A 22,611-nucleotide genomic window follows, 5' to 3' on the forward strand; every position below is an offset into this window, starting at 1 on the left:
CAATTCACTCAAGATTTATTGTTTTAACAGTGCATATGAAGTACATCGAACGATTACGTTTACACATCAATAGCACTACAGGTAGCAGGTATCGATCCACGTAAAACACAATATTAGCACGTGATGTAGCCCCCACGGGCGGAAGTGCAGGTGCTGACTCTGGCATACAGTCGATCGGACAGATGGCAAACATTCTGGGATACGTTATGCCACGCCTGCTCGAACTATTCACGTAATTCTGAAGAGTTGGTTGGTGAGTCGCACGAGTCACTTCTCAACCCATCATATTCCACATATGCTCGATGGGACACTAGAGTGGAGATCGTGCTGGCCAGGGAAGTTGCTGCACGTCTTGTAGAGCACGTTGAGTTTCACAAGCAGCGTGTCATGAGCATTATCCTGTTAGAACAGCACAACAGATTCCTGTTGGAAGAACGGCAAAAGAACGTGTCTAACAACATTTTGCACGTACCAAACACTGGTTAGCGTCCCCCAGTAACGCCAGAAGTGAACGAGAGTTGTGGCTTATCGCATCCAAGACCAGAAATCCTTGGATGGGGCCTGGGTGTCATGGACTTTTGCACTCCACGAGACAGAGTTCACCAGGTGTACGTCGTACGCGCAAACGACTATCACTTGCGTGCAGGCAGAATGTACACTCCTGGAAATGGAAAAAAGAACACATTGACACCGGTGTGTCAGACCCACCATACTTGCTCCGGACACTGCGAGAGGGCTGTACAAGCAATGATCACACGCACGGCACAGCGGACACACCAGGAACCGCGGTGTTGGCCGTCGAATGGCGCTAGCTGCGCAGCATTTGTGCACCGCCGCCGTCAGTGTCAGCCAGTTTGCCGTGGCATACGGAGCTCCATCGCAGTCTTTAACACTGGTAGCATGCCGCGACAGCGTGGACGTGAACCGTATGTGCAGTTGACGGACTTTGAGCGAGGGCGTATAGTGGGCATGCGGGAGGCCGGGTGGACGTACCGCCGAATTGCTCAACACGTGGGGCGTGAGGTCTCCACAGTACATCGATGTTGTCGCCAGTGGTCGGCAGAAGGTGCACGTGCCCGTCGACCTGGGACCGGACCGCAGCGACGCACGGATACACGCCAAGACCGTAGGATCCTACGCAGTGCCGTAGGGGACCGCACCGCCACTTCCCAGCAAATTAGGGACACTGTTGCTCCTGGGGTATCGGCGAGGACCATTCGCAACCGTCTCCATGAAGCTTGGCTACGGTCCCGCACACCGTTAGGCCGTCTTCCGCTCACGCCCCAACATCGTGCAGCCCACCTCCAGTGGTGTCGCAACAGGCGTGAATGGAGGGACGAATGGAGACGTGTCGTCTTCAGCGATGAGAGTCGCTTCTGCCTTGGTGCCAATGATGGTCGTATGCGTGTTTGGCGCCGTGCAGGTGAGCGCCACAATCAGGACTGCATACGACCGATGCACACAGGGCCAACACCCGGCATCATGGTGTGGGGAGCGATCTCCTACACTGGCCGTACACCACTGGTGATCGTCGAGGGGACACTGAATAGTGCACGGTACATCCAAACCGTCATCGAACCCATCGTTCTACCATTCCTAGACCGGCAAGGGAACTTGCTGTTCCAACAGGACAATGCACGTCCGCATGTATCCCGTGCCACCCAACGTGCTCTAGAAGGTGTAAGTCAACTACCCTGGCCAGCAAGATCTCCGGATCTGTCCCCCATTGAGCATGTTTGGGACTGGATGAAGCGTCGTCTCACACGGTCTGCACGTCCAGCACGAACGCTGGTCCAACTGAGGCGCCAGGTGGAAATGGCATGGCAAGCCGTTCCACAGGACTACATCCAGCATCTCTACGATCGCCTCCATGGGAGAATAGCAGCCTGCATTGCTGCGAAAGGTGGATATACACTGTACTAGTGCCGACATTGTGCATGCTCTGTTGCCTGTGTCTATGTGCCTGTGGTTCTGTCAGTGTGATCATGTGATGTATCTGACCCCAGGAATGTGTCAATAAAGTTTCCCCTTCCTTGGACAATGAATTCACGGTGTTCTTATTTCAATTTCCAGGAGTGTATTTTCGTCGCTGAAGACTACGGTGCGCCATTCTATCTTCCAAGTGATCCTCTGACGAAACGTCGAAGCTGTGGCGTGAGATGAAGACGAGATACAGCTGTTCTTGCCCGTAGTCCCACTGCTGGTGACTGTATCGCTACTCGTCATGTTAACACGTCTGGGCTCTCAAGCCCTCTTTCCTGTGCTGTGGTAACTGTACGATGTGCCACTTCACCCTATTCAATACGGTGATCCTGGCGGGCTTTTGTGTTGCATGGGCGTCCAGAATCTCGTTTATGGGTATGAGAATGTTCACGTGACCGCTGATACCAGCATTCATTCGTTCACGTGATCAGGCCCAGTGGACTCAGGTCACGACAGTTAGAGCTCTCCATCCGTCTCTGTCTTCTGCTATCTGTCTTTAGTATTCCGTGACTCCCAGCTGCAACAAGTCTTCTCTCACTCCACCGATCCACCACTTTCTACCCACTGGCCTGCTGTCTGACGGGATCTAGTCCATTGCAATTTTGGGCCACCTTGTTGCCTCCATTCTAACTACATGTCCAGCCCATTGCAGTCTTTTGCTTCTCATCACTCCCAAGATGTTGGAAATTAGCGTTTGGCGTCATTGGCCGGGAGGCCCCTTGCGGGGCAGGTCCGGCCGCCTTGGTGCAGATCTTATTACATTCAACGCCACATTGGGCGACCTGCGCTCCGGATGGGGATGAAATGATGATGAAGACAACACAACACCCAGTCCTTGAGCGGAGAAAATCCCCGACCCAGCCCTGAATCGAACCTGGTCCCGTAGGACAGCAATCCGTCACGCTGACCACTCAGGTATCGGGTCGGACACTCCCAATATGTTAGGCTCGTTGTACAGCTCTTCTAATTCTGTGTTATGGCGTCTTCTCCAGTAGTCTGAACTCGGACTGGTCCAAATATTTTCCTGAGGACCTTCCTTTCAAATATAAGCAGTCGATTAAGGTCTTGTTTTCGAGTAGTCCAGGTTTGAGAAACGTAAAATACTACTGGCATTATTAATGTCTTATACAACCGTAGCTCTAGTTGTCGAGAGACACTTCTACATTTTAATATAGGGTCTAGATAGTGATAGCATCTGTTTCACACCTGCAGTTGTGCTTTTATCACTGCTTCGGTTGATTTTACTTCTGTAAAAATTGATCCAAGATATTTAAACTCTTTCACATGTTTATACAATTAAATCTTGAGAGTTTTGAATCTTTCTTCCTATGGTCATATACTCAGTCTTTTCAGCTGATTTGTAGACCGAGCCCAGCTGCCAATAACTCCAAGGTCTGGATACTTATTTTCAGATCTTCTTGTGTGCATGCTAATAGTGCAATGTCGTCTGCATAGCCCAGATATGTAATGTATTGCCAGTTTGAATGCACTGGAAGTTTTCTTTGTTGAAAGCCCGCATTTTCTTCTCAAGTGCCAGGCTGAAGAGGACAGATCATAGCCCATCTTCTTGGCGTAATCCTATTACAACTGGGAAGCTTTCTGTCATTTTATTGCCTACCTTAACCTCAGATTTTGTGTCTTTTAGGCATACCTCTACCAGATTGACCAATTTCTTTGGTATACCAAACTCTGTCATAGTTCTAATCAGGCTAGGTCTATGTATACTGTCGTAAACCTACTCGAAGTCTGCAAACAGGAGATGTATCTCTATTCGTACATTGTTTCTCAGACCTGTTTTAGGACAAAAATCTGGTCCGTGGTTGATCGTCCTGCTTGAAAACCTCCTTGGTATTCTGCAATTATCTCTGTTGCTAGAGGTTTTATTCGTTCTAATAGGCAGTTGGAGAAGATCTTATAACAGCGCTATGCTCCTATGGTTGTCACATACTGATTTATTTTTATATATGGAGCATATCACAGCTACCTTCCATTCCTCTGGTATTTCGTGTTTTGCCCAAATTTGCTCGATTAGCTTGTGGATCTTGAAACAGAGGTCTCCAGCGTTGAGAAGTTCAGCGGGAATTTCGTCCTCTCCTGGACTTTTACCATTCTTAAGGGAAGTAATAACTATAAAATGATAAAGGTTATTTCTGCCTGTACATTTATTGTAGATTAAAACCCCTTTATATATTACAAATGCTTATAGATGTCCAGTGGACATAAAGAGACACAAATGAATTTCCTAACTAACTAATATTAGTGATCAATTGTCCAAATTTGTCCCTTTTTATGGCTACGCGATCTAATATAAATAACGCGAGATGACTGACATCATCTATGTACCAAAAATTAGAAGACACTACTTTCAAAGAATATCTACAGTGGTGTGCAACCTCAGTGGAAATAAAACGTACGTGATCACAGCTATTTAGCCTTATAGCCCTAGTAATAATAGCATTAGATATTATAGCAATATCACTGTATGTACTGCGTCCGGTGCGTCGGAGTGATGGTTATCGTACACGTCTGCGACAATGGAAGAACTCCAGCCATAAAATAAACTATTTCGAACAGTAGGACGGCAGAAGGTGGTCCTCTGAGTAGTATGATCTAAAATGGTTCAAATGGCTCTGAGCACTATGCGACTTAACTTCTAAGGTCATCAGTCGCCTAGAACGTAGAACTAATTAAACCTAACTAACCTAAGGACATCACACACATCCATGCCCGAGGCAGGATTCGAACCTGCGACCGTTGCGGTCGCTCGGCTCCAGACTGTAGCGCCCAGAACCGCACGGCCACTCCGGCCGGCAGTATGATCTAATATTGTCTTTTCCTCTCTGTGCTATACAGACAAGAAACGCGAACTCCCAGTCACCAGGACGGAATTCAGATAACGTCTCTACGTGAGTATACACAGAAGTGCTCTCAGTCACTGAACGCTGCGTACTCAACGACGGCACCCTATCCGGAGGCGAAGTTCAGAATCGTATAACTTCGCCAGTACAGTGCCTAACCGTTCTAACTATAAAATCTCCTGAGAGCAAGGACAGCAAGTCCATCTGTACCAACAAAAGCTGATACTGAGCGACTGTCAAACTCGGGAGCTCAAAACGGAAGACTTCTTCTCTCCACCGCTGGCTTCCCAGCAAAGCTCAAAGTTCTTTATACGTATTTCCATGAAAGGCTTATTGAGCTTCCTTCATGGTGCTTTTCACATATTTCCTCTTTGCTTTCCTGAATGTGGCTTGTGTCTGCCATTGTATTTCTTCGAATTTTGATTTTTCTTCTTCCTGCATATTACTTTGTATCCACAGTGTCTAGCCCGTTGTCTCTCCCTGATAGCTTCCTCACACTCCTCATCGAAACACACTCTTTTTCCCTTAGTTCGCTTTGGGATTACTTCTTGGCTGTTTCTTTAATGGTCTCTGCAGTCGCCTTCCAGTTCTGAGCTACCTCAGTATCTCCTTCGCCTTCATTCAAAGCCTCAAAACGATTTGTCAGTGCTACCTTCAAAGTTCTTCTTATGTTATCTTTAATCAGGCTCTCCAGGTCACATCAAATGACTCTTTTCATTCTTTTGTACTTCCTTGCTCTCCATATTGTTTTCATCTTTTCCATGACAAGGAAGTGGTCTGATCCACATTCCGCACCTGTTGCCGTTTTGACATTTTATATCCACTTCTTTATTCTCGTCTCTACAACTAGATGGTGAATTTGGTTCACTGTCTTCCCATTCGAAGACACCCAGGTTACTTTATATATTCTCTTCCTGTCGAAATCAGTACTACTTACAAACAAGCCTTTTGCAGTCGCAAAGCTAACCAGCCTAGTGCCGTTATCGCCGCTCACATCATGTAAACTGACCCTCCCGATGGTCCTCGTGCAGGCTGCTTCTTTCCCAATTTTCGCATTAAAATCTTCAAGGATGATTTTGTAATGTTCACTTGGCACATTGTCTAAAACCGTTTCTAGTTCTTCATAGAAAATGTCTTTATTGATGTCATCGCTTTCTTCAGTTGGAGCATGACAATTTATATATGAGAGCTTGTGTTTTCCTGTGTCTATGGTTAGGAGTGAGATTCTGGGGTTGATTGATTTAAAATCTCGCTACGGTCGCAGGTTCGAATCCTGCCTCGGGCATGGCTGTGTGTGATGTCCTTAGGTTAGTTAGGTTTAACTAGTTCTAAGTTCTAGGGGACTAATGACCTCAGCAGTTGAGTCCCATAGTGCTCAGAGCCATTTGAACCATTTTTTTGATTTAAAATCTATGAGAGTGGTACGGAGTGATTTCTTCACTATTTTGGTTCCTTTGGATGATGTTTACAAGGAAGTGAGTTGATCTGTTGCTTGGAACTTGTAGCGGGGTGGTTTACCTGGAGTAAGGGCAATCTGAGATAAGGTTGGTGTGTTAGGCGGTGCTGATGGCGAAGTTTATGTAGCTGAGGCTGTGGTGAATGAAAAGGAGAAATGAAAATTAAAACACCTGGACCCCTCTTTATTGCATTTAATTTATTGATGGAACTAGTTCCGGTGTTTGATCCCACGATATTTAGGTCCCTTGACCACCGTAATTTGGGAGGAATTTAATCTCATGTACAATCTTAACAGAAAGAAATATTAAATAACCAGTGCGCGTAAAGCTCTGGTTTACAACACAGTATCCTTTCATTCATCAACTGAAGACTCAGGATATTGCTTGATGAACGAAGGGGGTAGTGTCATGTAAACCAAAGATCTACAGACGCCGGTTGCTTAATATTGGCTCGTGATTGCACACGATATTGGATTCCTCGCAGTTTACGTTGGTCAAGGGACCTGTAATGGAACACCCAAACTGGTTGTGTAAATAAGTTGAATACAAAAGAGACGGCTGCAGATGTTTTAATTTTCATTTTATATTGAACATCCGAAGAGGAGCGAGGGGCGGGGAGGTAAGGGACATCTCAGTTGTTGGGAAAGTGGGAGATGTGGAAACAACGATTTGGGATAATGACTAGTGGATAAATATGTATGTGGTTGTGGGAGTGGGATTTCGATTCAGATGAGTATAGGCGACAGCGAAAGTGTTGGGTGCTGGAACACCCATATTGATCAAGGTGGTGTGAAATACGAGCTAATAAATGACTGACTGAAAGTGCTAGAGGGCAATGAAGACGACGGAGATGAGGACGGAATGAGAACTGACGAGATGAAAGACGGTGAGAAAGGCGGTACGAAGACTGTGAAGCTGACAGGGGACTACGACGTTGGCACGAAAACGCCGTTGACAGTAGTCGACACAGGGCTTTGGCGATGGGGAAGGTGATGGCAGGGAGCTTTTTCCAGATCGTGAATGCAAGTCCGGGAGCATCCCAGACGCTTGTATTCCCGATAGGAAGGCAAGTTCCAGTCCTCGGATGGCAGTTATTGACCTAGCACTAGAATGTTGGTCTAGCCAGCCCAGTCAATAACCCCCACAGTGGATGAATGCGTGTTTCATATGACAAGTTGCGAACCGAGATATCCATAGATCAAAGCAGAGTGAGAGTCGTAATTGCAATATAAGTCGAATACTGAACTTGAGGCGAAAACCACTGTAGTGCGTAACAGTGTGCTTCACACGCGTATATGAACGGGTGTTGTGCGTCCACGGCTTTAAAAGGATACGCTCACCAAGGAGTCTCCCCGGAGCAAATATTTACTCTTTTGAGGCCTCTGCAGCTGTTTGGTGGCCGTTTGATTACTTCACTTTCTGAATCACTTCTCGGCGGGGGATCTACACTCTGCCAACAGCAACGTGGTGTAAACAGTATCATTTTACCGCTGTACTACTTCATTCGCGTATGGTGCACGGAATGAATGGCTGTTGCTGCACCTGTCTCTAAGACAGAATTCCTCTAACTTTATCGTTATGATCAGTACGTGACGTGACTGCGTCTCTTGACTCGCCTCGAAACGAGAGGCTCGCTGTTTTTAACGTTAAACTTTGATGTGCCTCACAGTGTTTTTCCTACAGCGTTTCCTACTGGTTGATCATTTCTGTGCCGTTCTAACGTTGTTTAAGTAACAACGTGACGAGGAAATGTGTCCTTTTTCGAATTTTCTGTGCCTCTACCGCTAATCCAGCTCGTTATGGATCCCCCCACTGAAACAAAAATGATTAATCGAAAGAGCTGGTCCTTTGTAAACAACCTTCTTTGTGGATAAATATTATTGTAATTTCAATGAATCTGCCTCTCAGCCGCCACTTACGCGTAAATTTTCGTACTGTTTCTGTCTTAAAGTATCGGATCAAACGTATCTGGACAGCTTTCAGTGGAAATAAATATTTTATATGTCCATCCTTCGCCTTTATGATGGATTGAACTCTGTTGGGGGCACTTGAACGACGTGTCTGGATGTTTGTGGAGTAATGGCAGCCCAGTCTTCCCCAGGAGCCGAAACCAGAGAAGGTAGTGATGTTGGACGCTGGGGTGTGGATGAAAGTCGACGTTCTAATTCATACCAAAGGTGTTGGATTGGGTTCAGATTGGTAATTTGAACAGGCCACTTCATTTCAGGAATGTTATTCTCCACAAACCATTGCCTCACAGATGTTCCTTTATGACCAGATGCGTTGTCATTATGATATGATCAGTAACTCAGAGCTGTTCCTTTACTGTACGTAGACATTAGACATGGGATACCTCCTAATATCGTGTCAGACCTCCTTTTTCCCGGCATAATGCAACAACTCGACGTTCCATGGACTCAAGTCGTTGGAAGTCCCCTGCAGAAATATTGAGCCATGCTACCTCTACAGCCGTCCATAATTGCGAAAGTGTTACTGGTGCAAGGTTTTGTGCACGAAGCAACTTCTCGATTATGTTTCATACTAGTTCGATGGGATTCATGTCGAATAATCTGGGTGACCAAGTCAATCGCTCGAATTGTCCAGAATTTTCTGTAAACCAAGTTCCAACAGTTGTGACCTGGTGACATGTTTTGGAATATGAAGTTGATAAATGTTTCCAAATGGTCTCCATGTAGCCGAACATAACCTTTCCAATGAATGATGGGTTCAGTTGGACCACGAGACCCAGTCCATTACATGTAAACACAGCGCACACCATTATGAAGCCATCACCCGCTTGCACAGTGCCCGGTTGACAACTTGGATCCGTGGCCTCTTAGGGTCTGCTCCAGACTCGAACTCTACCATCAGTTCTTACCAACTGAAACCAGGACTCATCTGACCAGGCCACGGTTTTCCAGTCGTCTAGCCTCAACACGATGTGCTCACGAACCCAGGAGAGACAGTGCAGGCGGCGTTGCGCTTTTAGCAGAGGCACTCGCGTCTGTCGTCTGTTGCCACAGCCCATTAACGGCAAATTTCGGCGCGCTGTCCTAACGAATCCCCCCCCCCCCCCCATGAACCATGGACCTTGCCGTTGGTGGGGAGGCTTGCGTGCCTCAGCGATACAGATGGCCGTATCGTAGGTGCAACCACAACGGAGGGGTATCTGTTGAGAGGCCAGACAAACGTGTGGTTCCTGAAGAGGGGCAGCAGCCTTTTCAGTAGTTGCAGGGGCAACAGTCTGGATGATTGACTGATCTGGTCTTGTAACATTAACCAAAATGGCCTTGCTGTGCTGGTACTGCGAACGGCTGAAAGCAAGGGGAAACTACAGCCGTAATTTTTCCCGAGGACATGCAGCCTTACTGTATGATTAAATGGTGTTGGCGTCCTCTTGGGTAAAATATTCCGGAGGTAAAATAGTCCCCCATTCGGATCTCCGGGCGGGGACTACTCAAGAGGACGTTGTTATCAGGAGAAAGAAAACGCGTTCTACGGATCGGAGCGTGGAATTTCAGATCCCTTAATCGGGCAGGTAGGTTAGAAAATTTAAAAAGGGAAATGGATAGGTTAAAGTTAGACATAGTGGGAATTAGTGAAGTTCGGTGGCAGGAGGAGCAAGACTTTTGGTCAGGTGATTACAGGGTTATAAATACAAATTCAAATAGGGGTAATGCAGGAGTAGGTTTAATAATGAATAAAAAAATAGGAGTGCGGGTAAGCTACTATAAACAGCATAGTGAACGCATTATTGTTGGCAAGATAGACAGGAAACCCAAGCCTGCTACAGTAGTACAAGTTTATATGCCAACTAGCTCTGCAGATGATGAAGAAATTGATGAAATGTATGACGAGATAAAAGAAATTATTCAGGTAGTGAAGGGAGACGAAAATTTAATAGTCATGGGTGACTGGAATTCGTCAGTAGGAAAAAGGGAGAGAAGGAAACATAGTAGGTGAATATGGATTGGGGGGAAGAAATGAAACAGGAAGCCGCCTTGTGGAATTTTGCACAGAGCATAACTTAATCGTAGCTAACACTTGGTTCAAGAATCGTAAAAGAAGGTTGTATACCTGGAAGAATCCTGGAGATACTAAAAGGTATCAGATAGATTATATAATGGTAAGACAGAGATTTAGGAACCAGGTTTTAAATTGTAAGACATTTCCAGGGGCAGATGTGGACTCTGACCACAATCTGTTGGTTATGACCTGTAGATTAAAACTGAAGAAACTGCAAAAAGGTGGGAATTTAAGGAGATGGGACCTGGATAAACTGAAAGAACCAGAGGTTGTACAGAGTTTCAGGGAGAGCATAAGGGAACAATTGACAGGAATGGGGGAAAGAAATACAGTAGAAGAAGAATGGGTAGCTCTGAGGGATGAAGTAGTGAAGGCAGCAGACGATCAAGTAGGTAAAAAGACGAGGGCTAATAGAAATCCTTGGGTAACAGAAGAAATATTGAATTTAATTGATGAAAGGAGAAAATATAAAAATGCAGTAACTGATGCAGGCAAAAAGGAATACAAACGTCTCAAAAACGAGATCGACAGGAAGTGCAAAATGGCTAAGCAACGATGGCTAGAGAACAAATGTAAGGATGTAGAGGTTTGTCTCACTAGGGGTAAGATAGATACTGCCTACAGGAAAATTAAAGAGACCTTTGGAGAGAAGAGAACCACTTGTATGAATATCAAGAGCTCAGATGGCAACCCAGTTCTAAGCAAAGAAGGGAAGGCAGAAAGGTGGAAGGAGTATATAGAGGGTTTATACAAGGGCGATGTACTCGAGGACAATATTATGGAAATGGAAGAGGCTGTAGATGAAGACGAAATGGGAGATAAGATACTGCGTGAAGAGTTTGACAGAGCACTGAAAGACCTGAGTCGAAATAAGGCCCTGGAAGTAGACAACATTCCATTAGAACTACTGATGGCCTCGGGAGAGCCAGTCGTGACAAAACTGGTGAGCAAGATGTATGAGACAGGCGAAATACCCTCAGACTTCAAGAAGAATATAATAATTCCAATCCCAAAGAAAGCAGGTGTTGACAGATGTGAAAATTACCGAACTATCAGTTTAATAAGTCACAGCTGCGAAATACTAACGCGAATTCTTTACAGACGAATGGAAAGACTGTTAGAAGCGGACCTCGGCGAAGATCAGTTTGGATTCCGTAGAAATGTTGGAACACGTGAGGCAATACTAACCTTACGACTTATCTTAGAAGAAAGATTAAAAAAAGGCAAATCTACGTTTCTAGCATTTGTAGACTTAGAGAAAGCTTTTGACAATGTTGACTGGAATGCTCTCTTTCAAATTCTGAAGGTGGCAGGGGTAAAATACAGGGAGCGAAAGGCTATTTACAATTTGTACAGAAACCAGATGGCAGTTATAAGAGTCGAGGGGCATGAAAGGGAAGCAGTGCTTGGGAAAGGAGTGAGACAGGGTTGTAGACTCTCCCCGATGTTATTCAATCTGTATATTGAACAAGCAGTAGAGGAAAAAAAAGAAAAGTTCGGAGTAGGTATTAAAATTCATGGAGAAGAAGTAAAACCTTTGAGGTTCGCCGATGACATTGTAATTCTGTCAGAGACAGCAAAGGACTTGGAAGAGCTGTTGAACGGAATGAACAGTGTCTTGAAAGGATGATATAAGATGAACATCAACAAAAGCAGAACAAGGATAATGGAATGTAGTCAAATTAAATCGTGTCAGGAAGTCGTTTCTGAAAGTATTTGTATGGAGTGTAGCCATGTATGGAAGTGAAACGTGGACGATAAATAGTTTAGGCAAAAAGAGAATAGAAGCTTTCCAAATGTGGTTCTACAGAAGAATGCTGAAGATTAGATGGGTAGATCACATAACTAATGAGGAGGTGTTGAATAGGATTGGGGAGAAGAGAAGTTTGTGGCACAACTTGACTAGAAGAAGGGATCGGTTGGTAGGACATATTTTGAGGCATCAAGAGATCACAAATTTAGCATTGGAGGGCAGCGTGGAGGGTAAAAATCGTAGAGGGAGACCAAGAGATGAATACACTAAGCAGATTCAGAAGGATGTAGGTTGCAGTAGGTACTGGGAGATGAAGAAGCTTGCACACGATAGAGTAGCATGGAGAGCTGCATCAAACCAGTCTCAGGACTGAAGACCACAACAACAACAACAACAACGTCCTAACGGATACGTTCGCCGTACGTCCCACATTGATTTCTGCGTTTCTTTCACGCAGTATTGCACGTCCTTTGGCACTGAAAATCTACGCAAACGCCTTTGCTGTCGGTCGTTAGCCAGCCGGGTTGGCCGAGCGGTTCTAGGCGCTACAGTCTGGAACCGTGCGACCGCTACGGTCGCAGGTTCGAAACCTGCCTCGGGCATGGATGTGTGTGATGTCGTTATGTTAATTAGGTTTAAGTAGTTCTAAGTTCTAGGGGACTGATGGTCTCAGAATTTAAGTCCCATAGTGCTCAGAGCCATTTGAACCATTTTTGTCGGTTGTTAAGTGAAGGCCGTCGGCCACTGTGTTTCCTGTGGTAAGATCGTAATGCCTGAAGTTGGGTATTCTCGGCACACTCTTGACACTTTGTATCTCGGGATAGTGAATTTTCTAACGATTTCCGAAATGCAGTCCCATGCGTCTAGTTACGACTACCATTCCACGTTCAAAGTCCATATTAATTCCCGTCGTGCGGTGATAATCACGTCGGAACCCTTTTCACATGAATCACCTAGGTGCAAATCACAGCTCCACCAATGCACTGCCCTTTTATACCTTGTACACCGGATACTACCGCCATCTGTATATGTGCATATCCCTAACCCATGACTTTTGTCACCTCTGTGTATGTTCATGTCCTTCCGCACTTAGCGTTATCTTAAGCGCAGTAGGCGGATCTCACTCTAGCCGCGAAAAACACCCCTATGCCGTAACACTACCTCCTCCGTACTTCACTGCTGCCACTATACATGATGGCAGATAACGTTCTGCAGGCTCTCACCAAACCCAAACCGTTCCAGCGGATTAGCACAGGGTATAGCGTGACTGATCAGACTGAACCACTCGTTTTCAATCACCCACTATCCGGTAGCATCACTCTTTACACCAATTCAAGCGTCTCCTATCATTGCCTGTATGGCTCATGAGGAGCTGTTCGACCTGGAATGCTTGTAGCACTTTGCAACTCACGAGTGATTCCTTGCGCTGACTTCATGCGACTTTTTTCAATCCACACTCCCAAAGCTTGATGGTCTCTGTCTATCAGTGCATGAGGTCTACCTGGTCTTGGTTGTGGTTGTTCTTTCTCGTTTCGACGTCAGAATCACATCAGGAGTCGACTTAGGCAGCTGTAGAAGAGTTGAAATGTCCCTGATAATTTGTTATTCAGGTAACATCGAATCACCAGTCCACGTTCAAAGCCACAGACCTCTCCCGATTGTCTCATTCTGCTATTACTGCTTCTGTAGTGACACCACGATATTCCTCACCTCCTTTTATACTGGCAGATCCGCCTCGCGTGACATTTAGTGGCCAGTTCCACGTTTCATATGGATTGCCAGGATATTTTTCGTTAGATGTTGTATGTCATCCGTTGGTTTTTGGGTATGGACGATTCCATTGTATGCTCGGCGCTACTATCACCATTAATCACGGGACATTTCGTCTGCATACACATATGACATGATTTTTGGATGTTTATAGTTGCAGGTCTTTGGAAAAATGCTGGTCTCTCTTGATAAAAGAATATTCGTTTCAGTTTTGTTGCGAACACAAGAGTTCAGAATGTTAATGTTTCTAAATAATCGAATGTAATATGCAAAAACTGTCTAAAACTGTATAAATTACTCACACCTCAAGCCAGTTGAAGTAATATTAGAACCGGTCCCGTGGGAACTGCTACGTGCAAACAGTGACTACATACTGATGTCAAGCATCTGAAAACGAGCCTTCAAGCTTCGAAACGCGTAGTGCAGCTAGATACAAACCTCGATTTTCTACTGGAGTCAGATATTTTTTCTGGTTTATTTTACGGATTAAACTCAGGCATGGCCCCAACAGGAAATTTTAGTGCTTGTAATATGTTGCTTCATTACCTGGTGCCTAAATGACGATCATTTGGCGAGAATGCTTTCAAATTATCGACTTTGTTTTGGAATTCAGCCATGTGAAAAGTGGTGAAATGAAATTGACAGTCCTTTGACTAAAGGTACATGCCGCGTAGTTGCCCTTCCCATTGCATAATTGGTTCGCTGTGAGCCATTCTTTACCTCCTTTACAAAAAAATGACCGTCACAATATCTTTGCGGTAGTGTACTCGGCGTGCGCCTGAGTGTTTACATCTCTCATGATAGCAGCATGTTGCAAGCAAGTGACCCCAAATGAAGATGACGCACGAGCCTGGCGCAACACGAGTGAACAGCCGAGTAAGTTAGCACGTGTATCGCTAATGAGCCGATTGTAGGCTTCCTTCTCTAATCACACTGGTAGCCGGGGAAAAAAAATAAAAAGAAATATTATACAGGTACTTAATCAACACAATACTGATATACAAGGTGAAAATTATTAAAAGCAACAAATGCAGGGACAGATTCCTGACTGGAAATGAGGCAGAAAAGGTTCTATGAACATGTATTCCGAAATACATCTTTGCCATGGTAGATGGCACTGACGAATGACCACGTGCCTTGTATTGCGGGCTGTGTGATTGACCCAGCGTACTGTAAGCAGCAGAATGATCCGGTGTATATGTCGGGAACAAACCGAGATGGTGTTTGTGTACGGGCTAGCAGATGGAAATGGCCGAGAGGCAGCACGGCTATATCAAAACAATTACCCTCACAGATACCAACCACATGACGCAACATTTCAAATCCTTTTTGGGAGTTTGTGTGATCATGCGTCCTTTCAGACAGACAAACGTGCAGCGAGGCGGCGGACTGTACGTGCAACAGATTTGGAGGACAGGGTTCGACAGGATATTGAGACGAACCCTAGTACAAGCTCCAGGCGAGTCGCCTATCTACATAGTGGAAGCCAAAGACGATTATGTGTATCCTGCATTACCTTGCATCCCATAGAGGCCACTTCGAGCATCTTTCGTGACATGGATGTGATGCAGCTCTGTTCTGTGTTCCGGGACGATTTGTTCTCGTTGCTCGCACGCTCTCTATTTCCGAACACATGTTCGTAGGACCTTTTTCCTTCCATTTCCAGTCAGGAATCCGCCCTTGAAGTTTGTCGGTTTTATGTTAACCCTGTATTTTGGTTTTTTCTCATATAATTGAAACATTTGTAAACAGGTACGTTATTCTCTATCAAAGATGTTACGTGAAATGGGACACTTCCTTATATGAATTTCTGGCCGGATTCCCTCAGTGTAATTTTGAGCTTTTGTTTGGTTGTACATTTATCAAGAGAAACACATTAGTGAGATATACGTGAAAGGAATCTCCTTCTTCCACTTCAAGAATTTGGCTTGTCGACCTTTTCCGGCTGTCACGCCACCTTTCGCGTTATCTTCTCAGTGGTCGTCGTCTGACAGAGCTGTAATCATACGTCAGCCTCGGGATTCTGGAGTCTTCCATGTGTAACATATGAGTCTTCCACTTATTCTTATACTCTTCAGTCATAGCGTTAACTTTTAAAGACTCTGTAACCGTCGTGTTCTGTTTGCTGTTTTTCCTATATAATACTCCTTGCTCCTCTCTCTCTCTCTCTCTTAATTTTTTTATTTTGTGTTTCTCTATCATTTGTTTAAATGGCTTCGACATGGCTTCGTGTACAAGAAATACTATAAGACCCAGCTCATGCTCATAAATTAAGGATAATGCTGATACATGGTGAAACAACGCTCTGGTGGGCGGTTTGCGGGTTTAAATCACCTCTGGGTACGACCATGCGGTGCATTTGACCTGCGGTCGTCCCACGGTGGCGCTGTCAGCAGTCCACATACGCAGAGGTGTGTTGGTGCATGTCAAAGTACGGTGCAGTGAGTAAGTGTGCAGACGTTTTCAGACGTGCTGGGGGTGACTGTGTGTTGAAAATGGCTGAAACAACACATATTGATGACGTTATGAGGGGTAGAATACTAGGGCGACTGGAGGCTGGTGAAACACAGCAGGTCGTAGCACGGGCCCTCCGTGTGCCTCAAAGTGTGATCTCAAGATTATGGCAACGATTCCAGCAGACAGGAAACGTGTCCAGGCACTATAGTACGGGACGTCCAGAGTATACAACACCACAAGAAGACCGATATCTCACCATCAGTGCCCGCAGACGGCCACGGAGTGCTGCAGGTAGCCTTGCTCTGGACCTTACCGCAGCCACTGGAACAGTTGTCTGCAGACACACAGTCTACAGACGACTGAACAGACGTGGTTTATTTGCCCGGAGACCTGCAGGGTGCATTCTACTGACCCCTGGTCACAGGAGAGCCCGTAAAGCCTGGTGTCAAGAACACAGTACATGGTCATTGGAACAGTGGTTCCAGGTCATGTTCACGGACGAGTCCAGGTGTAGTCTGAACAGTGATTCTCGCCAGGTTTTCATCTGACGTGAACCAGGATCCAGATACCAACCCCTTAACGTCCTTGAAAGGGACCTGTATGGAGGTCGTGGTTTGATGGTGTGGGGTGGGATTATGGTTGGTGCACGTACACCCCTGCATGTCTTTGACAGAGGAACTGTAACAGGTCAGGTGTATCGGGACGTCATTTTGCACCAGCATGCCCGCCTTTTCAGGGTTGCTGTGGGTCCCACCTTCTTCCTGATGGATGATAGCGCACGGCCCCACCGAGCTGACATCGTGGAGGAGTACCTTGAAACAGAAAATATCAGGCGAATGCAGTGCCCTCCCTGTTCTCCAGACCTAAACCCCATCGAGCACGTGTGGCATGCTCTCGGTCGACGTATCGCTGCACGTCTTCAAACCCCTACGACACTTCAGGTGCTCCGATAGGCACTGGTGCATGAATGGGAGGCTATACCCCTGAAGCTGCTCGACCACCTGCTCCAGAGTATGCCAACCCGTTGTGTGGCCTGTGTACGTGTGCATGGTGATCATATCCCATATTGATGTTGGGGTACATGCGCAGGAAACAGTGGCGTTTTGTAGCATATGTGATTCGGGACGGTTTTCTCAACTTGTCAGCAGTACCGTGGGCTTACAGATCTGTGTCGTGTGTGTTCCCTATGTGCCTATGCTATTAGCGCTAGTTTTGCGTAGTGGCACGTTGTGTGGTACCACATTCTGCAATTATCCTTAATTTATGAGCATGAGTGTATATTAAAAGATTGAATATTGTAACAATAAACTCGGAAGACACTGTTTTAGTTAATATTCAAGCTTCACTGTCATTTACCGAGATGGCAATGCTATTGTTCTACAGATTTTTATTTGTATTTTTCTTATTTTATTTTTGAGTGATTTCGCGTCATGCCACCAGTGTGTTGAATCCTGTGTGTCTGATTACGAAGGCGTGCCGGTAAGTAACCCCTTCAAAGTTTTTATGTGAAAACTCTTACAGGTTTTTAAATGAAACAAACGTTACTAAAATTCTACATCTTTATTCTTGACATCTGTGTATTTGCAGATCTCTGGCGCTAGAGGGCTCCGAATTGTAATCTGTGACATGGCGGTGTGGAACGTAACGATGTCGGTGTGTGAGAAAAAGTGTGTTGAAACCTTAGTTTCGGATTCGAAGAGATCGTCCACACATGGAGCATCCTCTCCTCCAGCACACCACACACAAGTGCTGCGACATCCGTAACAATCCGACTCCCTGAGTTCACTGTCAACCATGATCCTCCATACAGTCCTGGCGTGGCTCCGTCCGATTTTAATCGATTTCCAAAACTTAAAGAACACCTTCGAGGACTTCAATTTGATCGTGATGCAGCGGTACAAGCAGAGGCGAGGTTATGCCTCCGTCAACAAACATTCTACAGCGACGGTATCAACGAACTCGTCTCATGTTGGGAGGATGATCATTTTGAGAAATAAATATGTAGACATCAAGACAAAAGATGTGGAATGTTAATAACGTTTGTTTTAGCAAAAAATTGGGAATTTTTCACATTAAAAATCGCAGGCATTACTTTACAGCACGGTCTCGTAATTACAGTCTGACTGCTGTCAAAAATGAATAATTGCATCTTCTGTCCTGGTTTGCCAGAGGCTTATATATGAAGATTTTACTTATTGTTGACTCTGTCTTTTGAAATACCACGATCTTCGTTTTGTGGACTAAAATACCCAGACATTTTTTGCTGACCTGAACAGTTGGTAGACCATCTTCGTTATCCTGCAGTATAGCAAGATCGCCCGCAAGTACTAAAAACTTGAGAAACGTATCTAGATAACTTTTATACCTCTAGTAGCCAACATTTTGCATCTGCATACATGTTAATCTATATACAGGGTGGTCCACTGATAGTGACGGGGCCAAATATCTCACGAAATAAGCATCAAACGAAAAATCTACAAAGAACGAATATCGTCTAGCTTGAAGGGGGAAACCAGATGGCTGGTGCGGCATTATGGGAGGAAGGATAATTGGCCCCCATTTTATCGATGGCATTCTAAATGGTGCATTGTATGCTGATTTCCTACGTAATGTTCTACCGATGTTACTACAAGATGTTTCATTGCATGACAGAATGGCGATGTACTTCCAACACGATGAATGTATGGCACATAGCTCGCGTGCGGTTGAAGCGGTATTGAATAGCATATTCCATGACAGGTGGGTTGGTCGTCGAAGCACCATACGATGGCCCGCACGTTCACCGGATCTGACGTCCTCGGATTTCTTTCTGTGGGGAAAGTCAAAGGATATTTGCTGTCGTGATCCACCGACAACGCCGGACAACATGCGTCAGCGCATTGTCGATGCATGTGCGAACATTACGGAAGGCGAACTACTCGCTGTTGAGAGGAATGTCGTTAAACGTATTGCCAAATGCACTGAAGTTGACGGACATCATTTTGAGCATTTGTTGCATTAATGTGGTATTTACAGGTAATCACGCTGTAACAGCATGCGTTCTCAGAAATGATAAGTTCACAAAGGTACATGTATCACATTGGAACAACCGAAATAAAATGTTCAAACGAACCTACGTTCTGTATTTTAATTTAAAAAAACCTAGCTGTTACCAACTGTTCGTCTAAAATTGTTAGCCATATGTTTGTGACTATTACAGCGGCATCTATCACAAAGCGAAAAAAGTGGTCCAACTAAAACATTCATATTTCTTTGCGTACTACACGAATATGTGATAAAAATGGGGGTTGCTATTTAAAAAACGGAGTTGATATCCGTTTAACCTATGGCAGCGCCATCTAGCGGGCCAACCATAGCACCTTCTGGCTCCTCCCTTCAAGCTAGACAAGTTTCGTTCTTTGTAGTTTTTCCGTTTGATACTTATTTCGTGAGATATTTGGCCCGGTCACGATCAATGGATCACACTGTATATATTAAATAATGTCGTGGGCAGTACTGGAACCTTATCACCGCACATGCTATGGGTGTCTTACAGTTTCTCCTTGATCATGGTATCAAACGCTGTAATTAAATCACTATAAGTAAGCTGTTTCCAAATTTAATTCTTACATTTTTTATTAATTTGTTGTATGGTAAACACGTCTTCCATATAGGATCGTATTTTTGGTGTCCTTATTGTCCCTCAATTATTTAGGCTTGCTAAGGAACCCTGGCCTCTGTCGTCCGCTATGCAAAATCTCGTCACCTTCATAGTTTTGACGGTCTAAAAAATGGTTCAAATGGCTCTGAGCACTATGGGACTTAACATCTATGGTCATCAGTCCCCTAGAACTTAGAACTACTTAAACCTAACTAACCTAAGGATATCACACAACACCAAGTCATCACGAGGCAGAGAAAATCCCTGACCCCGCCGGGAATCGAACCCGGGCGCGGGAAGCGAGAACGCTACCGCACGACCACGAGCTGCTTTTGACGGTCTCTTATATTGTACAAATATGCAATCCTGATTTCTGTACCCGGACGAGAATGCGTACTTACGAGGCATCGATGGCGTGTTGTGCGCACGGAGGGTCACAGTCGAGCGACACAACAACGACCGATTTGGTTCAAATGGCTCTAAGCACTACGGGACTTAACTACTGAGGTCATCAGTCCCCTAGAGCTTAGAACTACTTAAACCTAACCAACCTAAGGACATCACACACATCCATGCCCGAGGTAGGATTCGAACCTGCGACCGTACCGGTCACGCGGTTCCAGACTGAAGCGCCTAGAACCGCAGGGCCCAGCGACCGATTTCCGTGGAACAAATGTACACGGCTGTAGGCCTTTATCGTTGAGGTCAGACTGCTGCTGAATTTTGGAACTCATTTTATGGTCGGGTATAATGACGTCCCCGGAGGCCAAGATCTCAGTAAAAATCAACATGGTTGCCGCAAACGATGAAATCCTGCTCGTTTCGTTTCTTCACGAAATTATCAGTACAACAGATGCCGGAGCCCGGATTGATGTCGTATTCCTTGACTTTTGGAAGGCGTTTGATACAGTGCCGCACTGTCGCCTAATGAGTAAGATACTTGCGTACAGAATATCAGACCAGCTTTGTGAGTAGAGCGATGAATTCTTTGGAAATAAACCACACTGTGTCACTCTTAAAAGAGAGAAATTTTCAGGCCAGCTCATTTGTCTTATCAGGAAACGGGGAAGTGATCTTCACGGATGTCATATGCGAGTTTGGGGTAGCAATCATATGAACAAAAGGGTTCTTCGTTGCGGCGAGACCTTTTCATGAATTTTAACTAGTGACTTTCTCATCCGAAATTCAATATTTTTTCACTCCCACCCACATAGAAAGAAATGATCATCGTAATAAAATAAGAGAGAGTTCGTATGGAAAGATAGAGGTGTTTGTTTCTCTCATATGCTATTCGTGAGGGGAACGGTAGATAAATGTTTGAAAGTGATTATATGAACCCTTTGCCAGATGCGTAAGTGTGAGTTGCAGAGTAATCATGTAGATGTAGATGTGTAGATAAAGTAGCTTCAGGCATACTCCAAGAGACTGTTACAGGAGCAATACTGTTTACAAGATCAATAAATAAACTACTGGATAACGTCGAAGTTGACACCATTTCAGTATATTCACTTCTGGCTTTTATTCTTGAGTACAGCTCTGCTGATATTGACACATAATTACACACTTCAGCCAAGATCGGTAATATCACAGAATTATACAAAAACTTGAAAAGAAGACGTATATATGTTTATATACTGAGTCTAGAAACCAATTACAATATGTTATTAGTAGATACGGTAGTATGAGCCTAAAAATTGAAAGACTTGAACATGTATGTGAATATTAGCCAGTTTTCTGTTTAAATTTTACACGGTAAAAAGTATCTCTCTACAACAGCGTGTACAGGTATGAAGTTGCGTATTCTTATTCAGGTAATTTTAATAGAAATGTAATCTCCAATAAGTTATGCTGATTTGATTTTTATTAGAAATTTACCAACTTTTTTGCGAGAAAACAATGAAATTAAACAGTTTTTAACTATTGTACACTGAGGTGACAAAAGTCGTGGGACATCTCCTAATATCGTGTTGGACCTCCTTTTGCCTGGAGTAGTGCAACAACTAGACGTGGCAGGGACTCAACAAGTCCTTGGAAGTTCCCTGCAGAAATATTGAGCCACAATTGCGAAAGTGATGCTGGGGCAGGATTTTGTGCACGAACATACCTCTCAATTATGTCCCATCGATGGAATTCATGTCGGACGATCTGAGTGGCCAAATCATTCTCTCGAACTGTCCTGAATGTTCTTCAAACTAATCGCGAACAGTTCTGGCATGGTGGCATGGCACATTCTCATTCATATAAATTCCGTCGTTGTTTAGGAACATGAAGTCCATGAGTGCCAGCAAATGATCTCCAAGTAGCCGAACATAATCATTTCCGGTCAATGATCGGTTCAGTTGGACCAGAGGAGCCAGTCAATTCCATTTCACATGGAAACACCCATCAGCTTGCACAATGCCTTGTTGACAACCTGGGTCCATGGATTCGTGGGCCACACTCGAACCCTGCCATCAGCTGTTACCAACAAAATTAGGAACGCATTTGACGAGGCCGCTGTTCTCCAGTCGTCTAAGGTCCAACCGATGAGGTCACGAACCAGGAGCGGCGCCGGCCGGAGTGGCCGAGCGGTTAAAGACGCTACAGTCTGGAACTGCACGACCGCTACGGTCGCAGGTTCGAATCCTGCCTCGGGCATGGATATGTGTGATGTCCTTAGGTTAGTTA

General features: G+C 45.0%; 1 protein-coding gene across 1 annotated transcript in view; it reads left to right on the forward strand.

Moving 5' to 3' along the window:
• Positions 1–22,611, forward strand: part of LOC124787744 — a 116,736-nt gene that overhangs the window by 87,592 nt on the left and 6,533 nt on the right. The gene's annotated exons all lie outside the window — the stretch shown is intronic.

The sequence above is a fragment of the Schistocerca piceifrons genome, chromosome 3 (genome assembly GCF_021461385.2).
Source record: "Schistocerca piceifrons isolate TAMUIC-IGC-003096 chromosome 3, iqSchPice1.1, whole genome shotgun sequence".
Classification (NCBI taxonomy): Eukaryota; Metazoa; Arthropoda; class Insecta; order Orthoptera; family Acrididae; genus Schistocerca; species Schistocerca piceifrons.